Here is a 14,312-nt window from a genome sequence, read left to right as displayed (position 1 = left end):
CGGCACATGATTTGGGTTCTATTCTAACTCCTTATCATCAAGTACATACGCAAGGTATGCTTCACACCCTTTTCTTACATATTTCTGGGCCAACATTGATGATATTACAGCTGGCAACCCCTTCAAGTTCGTAGACTCAACTCGGATCATCTCGTTGTTTGCGCATCTCAAATCAATAGTCTTGCTTTTGCAATTCACAACCGCATCATGCACGGTCAACCAATCCAACCCAAGAATAACATCAAATTCATCGAACGGCAAAAGCATCAAGTCCGCCGGAAAACAGTACCTCAATTACTAGGGGCATTTCTTACACACTTTGTCGACCAGCACATAACGACCCAAAGGATTTGACACCGAATTACGAACTCGATGAGACTCAATAGGCAAAGTCTTCTTTGGATGCTAAGGTTTCGCATATATAAGAATGAGTAGAACCAGGTCAATCAAAGCAATCACATTAGTATCAAAGAGAGTGAAAGTACCGTAATAACATCCGGCGAGGAGGCATCCTCGCGTGCTGGCAGATAGCATAAGTCCTAGCTGAGCGCGAGCCTCGGATCTGGTCGCAGACATCTCTAGATCCTCTCGACCACCACTAGCCTTGCCCGTATTTCCGGATGGTCTACCTCGGCGGTGGTAGTACCCGGTTTCCCACTCCGATCTACATTACATGCTCGACAACCTCGGGCAATCTTTAATGAAGTGGTCAACTGATCCACACTTGTAACAGAGCGGTCACGGAATCTACTGACTTCAAAATGCCATTTGCCACAATATCGGCACTCCGTCCTCTCTCGTCGATCATTCCCACTCATGGCGATCGAAGTGATTCGTGTGGTCACAGGGGTCGATCGCGATCTCGTCTAGAAAAGCCCGAAGTGTCTCTAGATCGGCCTAAGCCATCTCTAAGTTTCTTTGATGATGTTGGAAGGGCTTCCCGAATACCTCTTATGAAACTCCCTTGCTCCCGCTTCGCTTTCCTTTTCTCCATACTAAACTCCTCGGCTTTGCCGCTCGCTCGACGAGAGTCACAAACTCTCGGATTTCCAAAATGCCAACATACAGCTTTATCTCATCATTCAGTCCATCTTGAGCGTTTACACATCACGACTTCGAAGAAATGCATTCTCGCGTGTCGGCTAAGCCTCACGAATTTTCGTTCATAGTCGATGTAACCGACATGGAACCTTGTTTAAGTTCGAGAAATTCCTTTCGTTTTTGGTCCATAAATCGACCGATATACTTTTCCGAAACTCGGTTTGGAAGAACTCCCAAGTTACTTGTTCGCGGGCACTGTGAAGTCGAGTACTCCACCAATAGTAGGCGTAATCACGTAGCAAGGAGATGGTACACTTTAGGCATTCATCGGTGTACAAGATAGCTCATCGAGTACCGGATCGTGTTGTCCAACCAAAATTCGACTTGCTCGGCATCATCACTATCCGTAGCTTTAAATTCAGTAGCCCCATGTTTTCGGATTCTATCAACTGGGGCTTATTCGACCTTATTTGGTCAATTACCGGAGGCATTGTAGGTCTTGGGTGTGTTTGTTGGGAATGGAGGTTGTGGAACAGCCAGTATTAGTTCGAATGTATTGGTTGAACCAATCATTCATCACGCTATAAAAGGCTTGTCTAGCCTCGTCATTCGGATTGCTAGCAACAGGTTGAGAGTCCGCCGGCGCTGTCCCTTGTGCGGAGCAGCGCCACACTCTCCACATCATCAGCTATCGCTCGGTTGGGATCGGGATCCATTACTATAAATAAACACAAGTTCAAACGCGTAAATCACCACACTATCATATAATCACATAAAATGGCATGTATAGCTAGACCCCAAACGCATTACGGTAGTCCTAGAATCGACTAAACCGTAGCTCTGATACCAATAAAATTGTAACACCCCGAACCCGAGACCGTCGCCGGAGTCGAACGCGAGGTGTTAACAGACTTCAACCCACTTATTGACAATTTTCAGACAAGCTGCCAATCTGAGTACTAGTCGCTCTAAAATTCATAACTTGAGTTTTACAACTCGAAAATCAGTTCCGTAAATTTTTCCTGAAACTAGACTCATATGTCCATCTACATATTTTTTCTAGAATTTTGGTCGAGCCAATTAGTACAGTTTATTAGTTAAAGTCTCGCCTGTTGTAGGGATCGACTACACTGACCTTTGTGCGTTACGAATTGGATATCTCCCTGTACAGGGCTTCAATACTAATGCCGTTTGTTTCTATAGAAACTAGACTCAGAGAGGAATCTACACATATATGGAATGACTCCTAATTATCTCTGGTTAATTTACAATGATTTTCCAAAGTTGGAACAGGGATCCAGAAACCGTTCTGGCCCTATTTCACAAGAACTTTAAAATCTGTTAACTTATAACTCATATGACCATTTCGTTTCTTCCATATGAAAGTAGATTCATCAAGGTACACTTACATAATTTATTTGCTATTTAATACCATTCCTACTATTTTTAGTGATTTTTCACATCCACGTCACTGCTGCTGTCAGCATCTGCCTTTAGTAGGCTTTACCTATTTCATACTTTCCATGATTCAATTGGCCCTTTTACATACATAGCACAAAGCGTGATCATGATTAACCATTCCAATGGCTAATCGTTTCAAAATAATTCCATACCTCATAAGGGTCAACATACAAACGATTATAGTTCTATGCTAAAAACGTATATAAGCCATTTTCGCATGGCTATCCAAGTTTACACAAACCGGAAGGTACATGACCTTCAACAAAGGATGGTCCTATACATGCCATTTCAAAGTTCAACCAAAATTTGTACCAAAATGGGGCTTCGATAGTGTGGATGACTTGACTTCTTTGATCCCGAATCCGATAGCTAACGGCGAAACCTATAAAACAGAGAGCCAAAGCAACGGGTAAGCATTTTAATGCTTAGTAAGTCTCAAGCAATGAAATCAGCTTTGACTAAGGTATTTTATTCACATGGCTAATTAAACCACTTTACTAATTCACATTCCCATACTCATACTTATTTCACATCACCGACCCTTATGTTCATACACAAAAGAACAACTTAGCCCAAGGCGGTAGCTCGTTTATCAACTTAGCGCATACTTACTTGTAAGAATTCAATTAGTACAAGCACATACAAACATACCTCATTGCTGGAATTTTCACAAGTGTATAAGCTGAAATTTTCACAGCAAGATTGCTCACTTCGAATCACATACTTTCGGATTTAACCGGATATAGCGACTCAGACGATTGCCTTTGGTCATAACCCGGATTTGGTGACTTGCACAAAGGCCTTGGTCTTAGCCGGATATATCAACTCGCACGAATGCCTTGGTCTTAGCCGGATATATCAACTCGCACGAATGCCTTGGTCTTAGCCCGGATATATCAACTCATACGAATGCCTTGGTCTTAGCCGGATATATTTCCAATGTTCACTTACATATATATCAATATTCAAGACACGTCCATAGTTCATTTTCGTTACTAAAGCTCTAACACAAAATATCTATCAACCTTTACTATTTCGGCTCAATGGCCACACAAACAAGGAGCATAATTTTGATATAATTCAAGTAGGGTCATCACTCAAGACTTACCTTGGATGTTGTCGAGCGATTTCGACGGCTATTCAACTACTTTTTCCTTCCCTTTATCGGATTTAGCTCCCTTTGCTCTTGAGCTAATTTACACAAATTTAACTTATTAAAATCTCATCATGATAGCTTATGGCGAATATGACAAGGAGTGTAAATGGTCATATGGCCATCCTTTAGCTCAAATACACAATGGTCATGCACATTTTTACATCACAACAAGCAATTCAATACATTCAAACATCAACGTGAAGTTCAAAGTACTTGGCCCTTATATACATTAGGCATCAAAGTTGTATATATACGAAATCATAAATCGAACTCAACACATTAGTTAATATTCCTCTTAGCGAATTTTCTAAGCCAAGAATAGGCATCAATATGCTTGCCTCAAACCGAATGCATGCACACTAATTACCCCTCATGTGGCGAATATACACTTAATACCACACAAAAAAAAAAACAGCATACATTTTACTACTAACACATTACATATCGTAATTCATTGCACATCTCTTATTTACTTCATAATCAACACATCATCACAAGCAAATATACACTTTGAATTAGTATATATGTCATACCAATCCATCATGTGCAAACATATATTCATGTAGGTGCAAGGGCGAATTCTCAAGTGGCTTATATCCAAATATATACACATTTCCAAAGCTTAAATCTTACTTACCATGCAACATGCATGAATTATACTTATGGATATATCATGGCGAATACCACAACACCACACCATTTCAATTTGGTCATGGTGAAACAAAGAACTTAGTATCTCATTCAAAAAATGCTAAAAGAAAATCTAAGAATCTTCAATCCTCCATCACATGTATCACTTTCAAGCTTGTTATTTAACATGCAATGGCATTAACACCACATTCACTTTGGCGAATTTCATTCCCATGACATAACAAGGATTTGAACCATGGGCTAACAAGAACATTAAGCTAGCAACTAAAAACATGCATGAACCTCAAACATACCTTAATCTTGATGCAAGTTTAGCCAACCTCTTCCTAATCCTCTTCCAAACCAAGTATGAAGCAAAACTCCTTCCTTAACCTTAGTATTTTCGGCCAACAAGAGAGTGAAAAGAGATGAACAAAATTTTTCTTTCTTCCTTTAGGACATTCGGCCAAGCTATGGAGGAAGATGGACACTTTTTTTTTGTTTCTCATCTACTAACATTAATTGTTTATTCCATAACCCTTATTTTATTCTTTCCATCATAACCCATTTACCAAACATGTTTCATGACATGATTTTTGCCCATAAATCCTTGTCATGGCGGCCACTAGCTATGGGGAAATTTGACATGCAAGTCCATTGTTTTGCATGCATCCTTTAATTAGTCATCACACATTTCCCTCATACTTTCAAAGTTTATTACTAGGTCCTTTCTAGTGAAATTCACATCTATAATTCTAAATCAAAGCATAAAAAATATCACACATGAGTTAACACACATTATAGGCAATAAAATAAATATTAAATTATTTTTATGCCTTGGTTTTGTGGTCCCGAAACCACATTTCGACTAGGGTCGTTTTAAGGCTGTCACAGTTTTCTTATGTTTTTTCATCTTTATGCTTTTGAGATGTTTTCTTTCATAAATATGAACTCAACCCCCTAAATACCTAAGGGGAATGAAACCTCAGACGGATCTTGTTATTATTATCTGAATTGTATGATAAATATTTAATTTGTTCTTAATTATGTGTTCTTAATTCTTATTTTAATATTCCAGGATATTGATTCAAGTTAACGCTCTTATTCAGAGGAGGACTAGACCCTATCTAAGAGTAAATTTTTCTTAATTAAGTGGATTTGATTGTGTGCCTAGAGATAGGGTGACAAGATTTTGCCGGATTAGCGTGAAACCTAATGGGGAATCCATAGATCGAGTTAACGTAATTCTAGGGTGTTAATTAGATAGAGATTTCAATTATTCAACCGAAGGTTTGACGTTTTTAGTCTCGAGAGAGATAATAATATAACTTAGGGATTTTTACGGATCAAGTCAAATGAACAAGTCGTCTGATTCAGAGTCAAATAACAAGTGAAGTCTAGGTGGATTTTTCCTTAGGTATTGTCTTAATCAATCGAATTTTGCCAAAAGTATTTCCCCAAGTTTTTTTTCTATGCATTCTTAGTTAGTAATTAGTTTAGATAACCAAACCTCTTAATTTTTAGGCTAGATAATAAAAAGGAAGTAAATACTAGTACTCGTAGTTCTTTTGGGTTCGATAATTCGGTCTTGCTGAGCTATACTACTGTACGATAGGTACACTTGCCTCAATTGTGATAATAAGTTAGTCTCAAGAACGATCCATTTATAAATTTTTAAAACATGTTACGAATATCACGCATCAAATTTTTGGCGCCGTTGCCAGGGACACTAGGATATTAGGAACACTTGATTTTTATTACTTGAGCCGTTTTACTTTTATTGCAATTTAAATTTTTATTTTCTTTTCTAATTCTTCATTTATTTTCTTCTGACAGGTTTTCTAGTTTATGACCAGAAGAAACCCGTCAGGACCACTACTTTTTGACGGTGAGATCGACCGCACAGTTTGCAAAAATTGAAGAGAAATAAGGTGAAGCCTAAGATACACAGAGGAGGAGCAAGAGGACGATACTTCAACCACAACCAAGAAGATGGTTGAAAACCAAGAAAATCCGCAAATCAAAATCCTGCTTCATGCACTATGTATGATTATGCTAAACCTAATTTAACAGGAACTGAGTCAAGTATAGTTAGACCTGCTATTGCTGCAAATAATTTTGAACTGAAACCTAACACAGTTCAAATGATACAACAGTTTGTTCAGTTTGGTGGTTTGCACGACGAGGATCCCAATGCTCACTTGGCAAATTTCTTAGAGTTTTGCGGCACTTTTAAAAGCAATGGCATTTCTGATTATGCCATTCGCCTTCGGTTGTTTCCCTTTTTGTTGAGGAATAAGGCTAAACAGTGGTTGAACTCGTTGCCACAAGGATCAATCACTACTTGGGAACAGATGATTGAAAAATTTTTATTAAAATATTTTCCACCGGCTAAAACAGCCAAATTACGTAATAATATCTCCTCTTTTGTACAGATGGATTTAGAAACACTCTACGATGCATGGGAGAGATACAAGGACCTTTTGTGAAGATGCCCTCACCATGGGTTACCACTCTGGCTATAGGTCCAAATGTTTCACAATGGCCTGAACCCTTCGACTCGGTAGACGGTTGACGCAACTGCTGGTGGAACTATCAATAATAAGACACCTGATGCAGCTTACGAATTTATTGAGGAGATATCACTGAATAACTATATGTGGCAAGTTATGAGGACAAAGCCGACGAAAGCAACTGGTGTTTTCAACCTCGATGCGGTTACTATGCTATCTAACCAAGTAGAACTCTTAAATAAAAAGATTGACGATTTGTGTGGTTCTACTCAAGTACATCCAGTTATGAGGTGTGATTCGAATGGAGGAGGAGCATGCAAAGAATACCAACCCTTCAATCCTAGCATCGAGGAGGAACAAGTCCAATATATGGGTAACAATAACTCTAGACCCCAAAATAACCCGTATAGTAACATTTATAATGCAGGTTGGAGGAACCATCCCAATTTCTCGTGGGGCGGTCAAGGAAATCAAAGGCCATAACATCCTTCGGGTTTTCAACAACCACCTTACCAACAGGAAAAGAAGCTGAACCTTGAGGAGATGTTGACAAAGATCATCGGTGTCAGAAACTCGTTTCCAGAATACCGAGATAGCCCTTAAGAATCAACAAGCGTCAATCCAAGGGCTCGAAACTCAGATAGGCCAACTCGCCAAACTGATTTCTGAACAACCATAAGGTAGCCTGCCAAGTAACACTGAATCTAACCCAAGGGAGCAAATCAATGCAATTACATTAAAGATGTGGAAGGGTTAGTTGCAACTAAACCAGAACCGAGGAAAGAAACTGGGGTAAGTAAAGGTAAGAGTGAGGTGGACCACAATGACCAGAAACCGGTAAGTAAAGAATACAAACCTCGTGTGCCATACCCAAACGCGACAAGGAAAGACCGCACAGAAGAATAATTTGGTAAATTCCTTAATTATTAAAAAAATTACATATTAACTTACTGTTTATTGAAGCTCTTTCACAGATGCCAAACATAGACAATTCGGTAAATTCCTTAAATTATTAAAAAAATTACATATTAACTTACCATTTATTGAAGCTCTTTCGTAGATGCCAAACACAGTCAAATTGTTAAAAGAGCTTTTAACAAATAAATGAAAGTTGGATAAGGCGTCGCATGTGGAGTTGAATGCAGTTTGCTCAGCCATTCTACAGAATAAGCTACCCAACAAATTGAAAGATCCAGGGAGTTTTACGATTCCTTGTTTAATTGGTAGTTAGATGTTCATAGTACATTGGCTGACCTAGGGGCAAGCATTAATGTTATGCCTTATAAAATGTTTAAACAGTTAGGTCTTGGGAAACCCAAACAGACTAGGATGAGCATTGAATTGGCTGATAAAACCATTAGATTTCCTAGGGTTATCATTGAAGATGTTCTTGTTAAGATCGATAAATTTATATACCCAGTAAACTTTGTTGTTCTAGACATGGAAGAGGATAGTAACGCACCTTTAATTTTAGGATGACCCTTTTTGGCGACTGCTAGAACCATTATTGATATTGGTACAGGTGAACTCATATTTCGTGTGGGAGATGAAACAATCACCCTTCAAACTAGTAATTCGAGTAACACATCAAAAATTGAAGGTGGTTGTATAAATCATTCTACTAGTACTGATCATGTGGTGAAACCCTCTGTGCATGAAATAGTTACGAAGAACGCATATGAGTCGTGTTCAAACAACAACAAAAGACCTATCTATGAAGAACAAAGGCTAAAAATCGAGGAGCTAGATGAATGGTGGACACAGAAATCGAGAATACCTGATAAATCGAAATTGAGCCAGGGTGAGCTCAATACCTCACCAAATCAACTTAAGGTTGGAGACAAAGTACTACTAGATGCAACAGATCCTCGCATTACCACTCCTGAACCTAATGAAGAAATTCCTCTTATGGTACTCAGTATTTTCCCATATGGTACAGTCGAGGTAATTCATCACAAATTCGGTAGTTTTAAGGTAAACAACACTCATCTTAAACCTTATGTTGATAAAGTTGATAGCAGGGATGAGGAGTGTAAACTCCTTACACCACCTTGACCATGCAGAAGAGAGGTAAGTCCAGCTTAAGCTATAAATAAGCGCTTCTCGGGAAGCAACCCAAGCACTAACAATAATGACTTATTTAAATTCTAGTTTTTCACATCTAACGTACTAACTGAGTCTTGAAACATAGGGTTTTCCCGTCCACATGGCCAGGCACACGGGCATGCCTTAGGCCATGCTCACACCATAGGAGGAGACACAGTTGTGTGAAAACAGGGTAAAATTTTTCCCCAACACGGGATACGATAAGTTGCCACGGTCGTTCGATATGGCCGTGGGCAAAACTGCTAAAACAACATGGGCATGAAACACGCCCGTACCTTGAAACTGTGGTTGAAACTGAGAATGTAACACGGGCGTGTGCCACGCCTGCGCCCGCGCTATCCACCCGTGGTTGACACTGTCAAAACAAACACGGGTGTGGACTTATGTACACGGGTATGGGAGAAGTGAACGAAGCAAGACACGATCGTGTGCATAAACACGCCCAGAGAACACGGGCGTGGGCTGAATGTCAGACGTGCCCAAACTCAAAATTTACGAAACACATGGGCAAAAATTAGGACACACGGGCGTGTCCCATGGGTGTGTGCCCTAAAATCTATATAAACCTGTCACTACTTATCATCTCCCTCCTCAAAAAAATCCCTAACCCTAGCCGCTACAACTTCACATGCCCTATCCTCCACGCCCGTACGCCACCTACAATACCATTCCGACGCCCCAAGCTCCTTTCTTTTGCATTTGTTTACTCTTTTCTCTCTATTTTTCTGTAAATATGTTGCTTATTTCATGATTTCTCTACTCTATTGAACTATTTTGAATGAATATTCATAGTTAGAATATTAAAATACTCATGCTTGTTTTATAAAAATTTTGTCATTCTAGTTACTACATTATGCTATACTATTTCATTTTTCGTTGTTTCCTTAAAATTTATGCTTACCCACATGCATTCATTCATATTCTCGTTACATTATTCCCATAATCCTATAGCTTGATATATTTATTTGTTTTAGTTTGTATCATCTAGTACGTAAATCTCAATAAATATTCATATTTAGTCTTCATTTTCCATACTATTCTTGGGCATATTGGTTGAACTTTGATTTTTCAATCCAGGTACAATGTCGTCCTCACGTGGTAAGAAGACCGCTATTCCTTCCTCGAAGAAGAAGGAGTAGTATCATCATTGGGTCCTACCAAGGAGATTAGGCATCCGTTCCTTCAGGTTCCCTTGGGAGCCCAGGAGGAATTATATCAGATATTATGGGCCCGACCCCTAGGTGTAGGCTGCTGCATTGTCTGGGCTGCACTCGAACAGATCCAATTAGCTGACGTAGTCTAAACCCTCCTGACGATTGACCCGTGGGGGCTCTTCTTTGAGATCATCGAGCCGACGTATCTCGAGTTCATATTGGAACTCTACTCACGTTCCATCTTCAGACCGTCATGACCAACTTCGACAATCCTGAAATGGTCCAGCTCTGCCTGGATGGTCTAGTACGCCAGTTGAGCATACCTGAATTTGGGATTGCACTAGGGCTCTACACGGAGGAGTTCATGGATGATAATGAACTCGACACCCTCCACCACCACATCCACTACTCCCCCTCAAAATACTGGAGGGACCTCGTCCTGCCTCGGCCACCTACGATCCTAGCCGCTCCAAGGCATCGGCTCTCCCTCTATCCTTGAGGTATCTACATGCCATCTTGGCTCACACTTTAATAAGGAGACAAGAGAGCACCGGCGTCGTCACCACCCACGACACCTATTACTTATGGAGTATGGCGAATGGGCACGTCATCGACCTCGCCTACTTTATTGCACTCGCCATTCGCCACTAGACGGAGCGGCAGAAAAGAGGGGTCATCTCTATCGGGCCCTATGTGACTCGATTGGCCCGACACTTTGGGCTCCTCAACACAGCAACACAATCATCCTCCCTCACTCTCATTGACCAGATGTCCCCATAGGGTATCTCAAGCATGCTAAGTATGAGGATGATCAAGAAATGACGTGGCACATACCCTCCTCAGTACCGCCTCTCCTAGTCCACCGAGGAGGACTACCCAGAAGACATTTTTGATGATGTCTTCCACATCACGAGGATCCACTAACTCAGCCACCACCTCCTCATCACCCAGTTCATGCGACGACTTCATATTCTGACATCTCTGAGCGCCTTACACGATTTGAGTAGCAGTGTTTTCAGCGTTTTGATCACATTGATACCACAATTCACCAGATTTGTCAACACCTTCACATCTCATTGCCACCCCCACCTCACGAACCATCTAGCGATGAAGATGTTTAAAAACTTTTATTTATTATTTTATGTTTTTACTTTTATTCTATTTTAAGACTACTTTTTATTTTTCTTTAAGCTTATTTTTATTAGGTTTTATAATTATTATTTTCCAATTTTTAATTTTAGCTATTTTAATTATGAGTAATTATGCTTCTTTATATTCCCTAAAAAGTTCTTGATTCTATCACAATTATAAAGAGCTCCAAAGCTCATTGTCGCATAGGAACTAAAAACTCCACCGGGAAATGTTCTCCACGACTGCCATGTCCTACTCGACGACCACCATAGCTACCACCAGATATAATATTCTTTTGGCGCAGGATTTATGGATTAATGAACCTCTACCACTACCGGAGTATCCTCCCCCACTCTCATCATTGCTTTGGCTGATTACTCTCTATCACTCCAATTCAAGGAGTTCATTCATCATTCAGGAAGTTTCACTTCTCTCCCTATCTTATGATTATTTTTATCAATATATCTATCTTTGTCCATTGAGGGCAATGTATATCTTAAGTGTGGGGGGTCTTTTATATCATCATTAGAAATCCCTGAATTGTGTCTTATTCTCACGTGAATCACTCACATCACTATTAGAATGATTGTTAATTAATTTATGATTTTTATTGATATGTCTTGAATTAAAACATAGGCATTTATTCGTTGATTATTTAAACTTTAAGACATTAGGGAATCAAGCATGATAAGTTGATTTTTGAAGAATTAAAAACTTTTAGGTTGTTTCCCCAAGTTTAAGTATTATCTTGAGTTGAAATTCACAAGTTTGAACATCAAAAAGCCATAATTTTTGTTAGATCTTAAGCCTTTAGAGCATATTTTACTCCTTTCATACTCACTTTTATTATGAGTGCGTCAGTATTAATTTGTTATTCTAGAACTTATTTGTTTATGCATGTCAAGACCACACCATTTGATTTGATATGTCAAGATGATAAAGGAACTTAGGTTTAACCCACTCACTCCACAAAAGCCTACCTTCATAATTAACTCTTAGTGAACCCCTTTGAGCCTAACAAGCCATTAATTGATTTACCCTCAATATTAACCCATAACCCATTATTGTTGAAATCCCCTAATTTGATCCCTATTTTTGTCGAGATCTGATTTGAACTAATTGCTTAGCTATGTTTTGCTCTTCTATGTATTTGATTTGTTCTTAAAAAACAGTTTACTTCAATACATATTAGTTGTAATTCGTCATTTTTGAGCGTAAGCGTCAATTCCATATTCTGAGAAGAAGCTCACTTGTATTCAACTGATGACTAGTCATTTTTCTAGCTAGGTAAATTTTCAATTCAATCTCGATTTTAACCTTTTTTTTTAGCTTGTGACCATACCCCCTAACCAAAGCCACGTTACAACCTTCTAAAAAGACCTTTTTGATTGATGTATCAGCTCATTGTATAGTGGTGGATATTTGATTTTCAAGCAAGCCTATGGTAATAACTTTTCATATTGACTAATGAGTGCCTTTATTGATGTCCTTAAACACCTTGAGTGATTTGAGTAAATCTTTAGTGAGGATGTTAAACTCTGTGATATTTTGATCAAAGGTAATCACTTAGATAAGGGGAGATACCTATGTTTTGGTGATGAAATGCTCAACTTGGAATGTTTGAAACTCTGATTTACTTTTAGTTGAATTTTCAATGTATGAATACTTATGGATTATTTTGAGATATTATTGATAAGGATTATAAATTGAGAAGAATTTATTTTGATTGTGAGTTGAGGATTTTGCTTGAGGACAAGCAAATTCTTAAGTGTGGGGGTATTTGATAAACAATAATTTATACATATTTTTATCCCATGCTTAGCACACTTATGGATGGTTTCTCCTTAGAATTTGTGAATTTGATGCTCCTAATCCTTTAATTTCATGTTTTATACTTAGGTGAGCATAAAAAAGTAAAAATAGCGAGAAACGGGCCAAAAATGGAGAAAATGGACCCACGTGGGAAATCAACATGGCCTAGACTTTCTCACATGGGTGTGTCACACAGTCGTGTCCTTTTGTCAGGATTGAAGCACAACTTACATGGGTATACTACACGCCCGTGCCTGTTCAACAGCCTTGACCATGGGCTAGAGTAATCGCACACGGGCGTGTCACACTAGCGTGTCCCTGCTGATCCCAAGTATAACCCTATTCGAAAAAGGCCAATTTTGGGGGTTCTTAGGCATTCTAAACCCTATTTAAACACCTGAGAAGGCACTTAAGAGGGGGCGTAGAATAGGAAGTAAGAAATTACTCAAAGAAAGCCAATTGATCCATCTCAGAAGCCGGATTCATCATCAAGACTAAAGATCTCCCTTCAAGTTCCTTCAAGAGTTTTTGAGTTTTCTTATGTTTTGTTATCTTTATGCTTTTGAGATGTTTCCTGTCATAAGTATGAACTAAACCCCCTAAATGCCTAAAGGGAATGAAACCTAAGACGAATCTTGTTATTATTATCTGATTTGTATGATAAATATTTGATTTGTTCTTAATTATGTGTTCTTAATTCTTTTTTTAATATTCCAAGATATTGATTCAAGTTAACGCTCTTATTCAGAGGAGGAATAGACCCTGTCTAAGAGTAAATTTGTCATAATTAAGCGGAGCTGATTGCGCACCTAGAGATAGGGTGACAAGATTTTACCAGATTAGGATGAAACCTAATAGGGGAATCCATAGATCGAGTTAATGCAATTCTAGGGTGTTAATTAGAAAGAGATTTCAATTATTCAACCTAGGGTTAGACGTTATTAGTCTCGAGAGAGATAATAATATAACTTAGGGATTTCTATGGATCAAGTCAAATGAATAAATCAACTGATTCAGAGTCAAATTACAAGTGAAGTCTCGGTGGATTTTTCCTTAGGTATTGTCTCAATCAATAAAATTCCCAAAAGTATTTTCCCAAGTTTTCTTTCTGTGCATTCTTAGTTATTAATTAGTTTGGATAACCAAGCCTCTTAATTTTTAGGCTAAATAATAAAAAGGAAGTAAATAATAGTTGTGACATCCCAAAATTGACCCTAGTCGGGATGTGGTTTCGGGACCACAAAACTGAGGCATAAAAAAATAATTTATAATTTATTTTGATGCCTATGATATGTGTTAATTCATGTG

At 38.7% G+C, this 14,312-nt stretch overlaps 1 non-coding gene across 1 annotated transcript; it reads right to left on the bottom strand.

Moving 5' to 3' along the window:
• Window positions 1-6,690: 6,690 nt before the first annotated feature.
• Window positions 6,691-6,797, bottom strand: LOC128283231 (small nucleolar RNA R71). Its single transcript, XR_008273573.1, has one exon. It is a non-coding gene; the product is annotated as a small nucleolar RNA R71 (small nucleolar RNA).
• Window positions 6,798-14,312: the final 7,515 nt, after the last annotated feature.

Source organism: Gossypium arboreum, chromosome 10, assembly GCF_025698485.1.
Source record: "Gossypium arboreum isolate Shixiya-1 chromosome 10, ASM2569848v2, whole genome shotgun sequence".
Classification (NCBI taxonomy): domain Eukaryota; kingdom Viridiplantae; phylum Streptophyta; class Magnoliopsida; order Malvales; family Malvaceae; genus Gossypium; species Gossypium arboreum.
The sequence above is the reverse complement of the archived record's forward strand: the minus strand, read 5'-3'. Positions and strand labels throughout refer to the sequence as shown.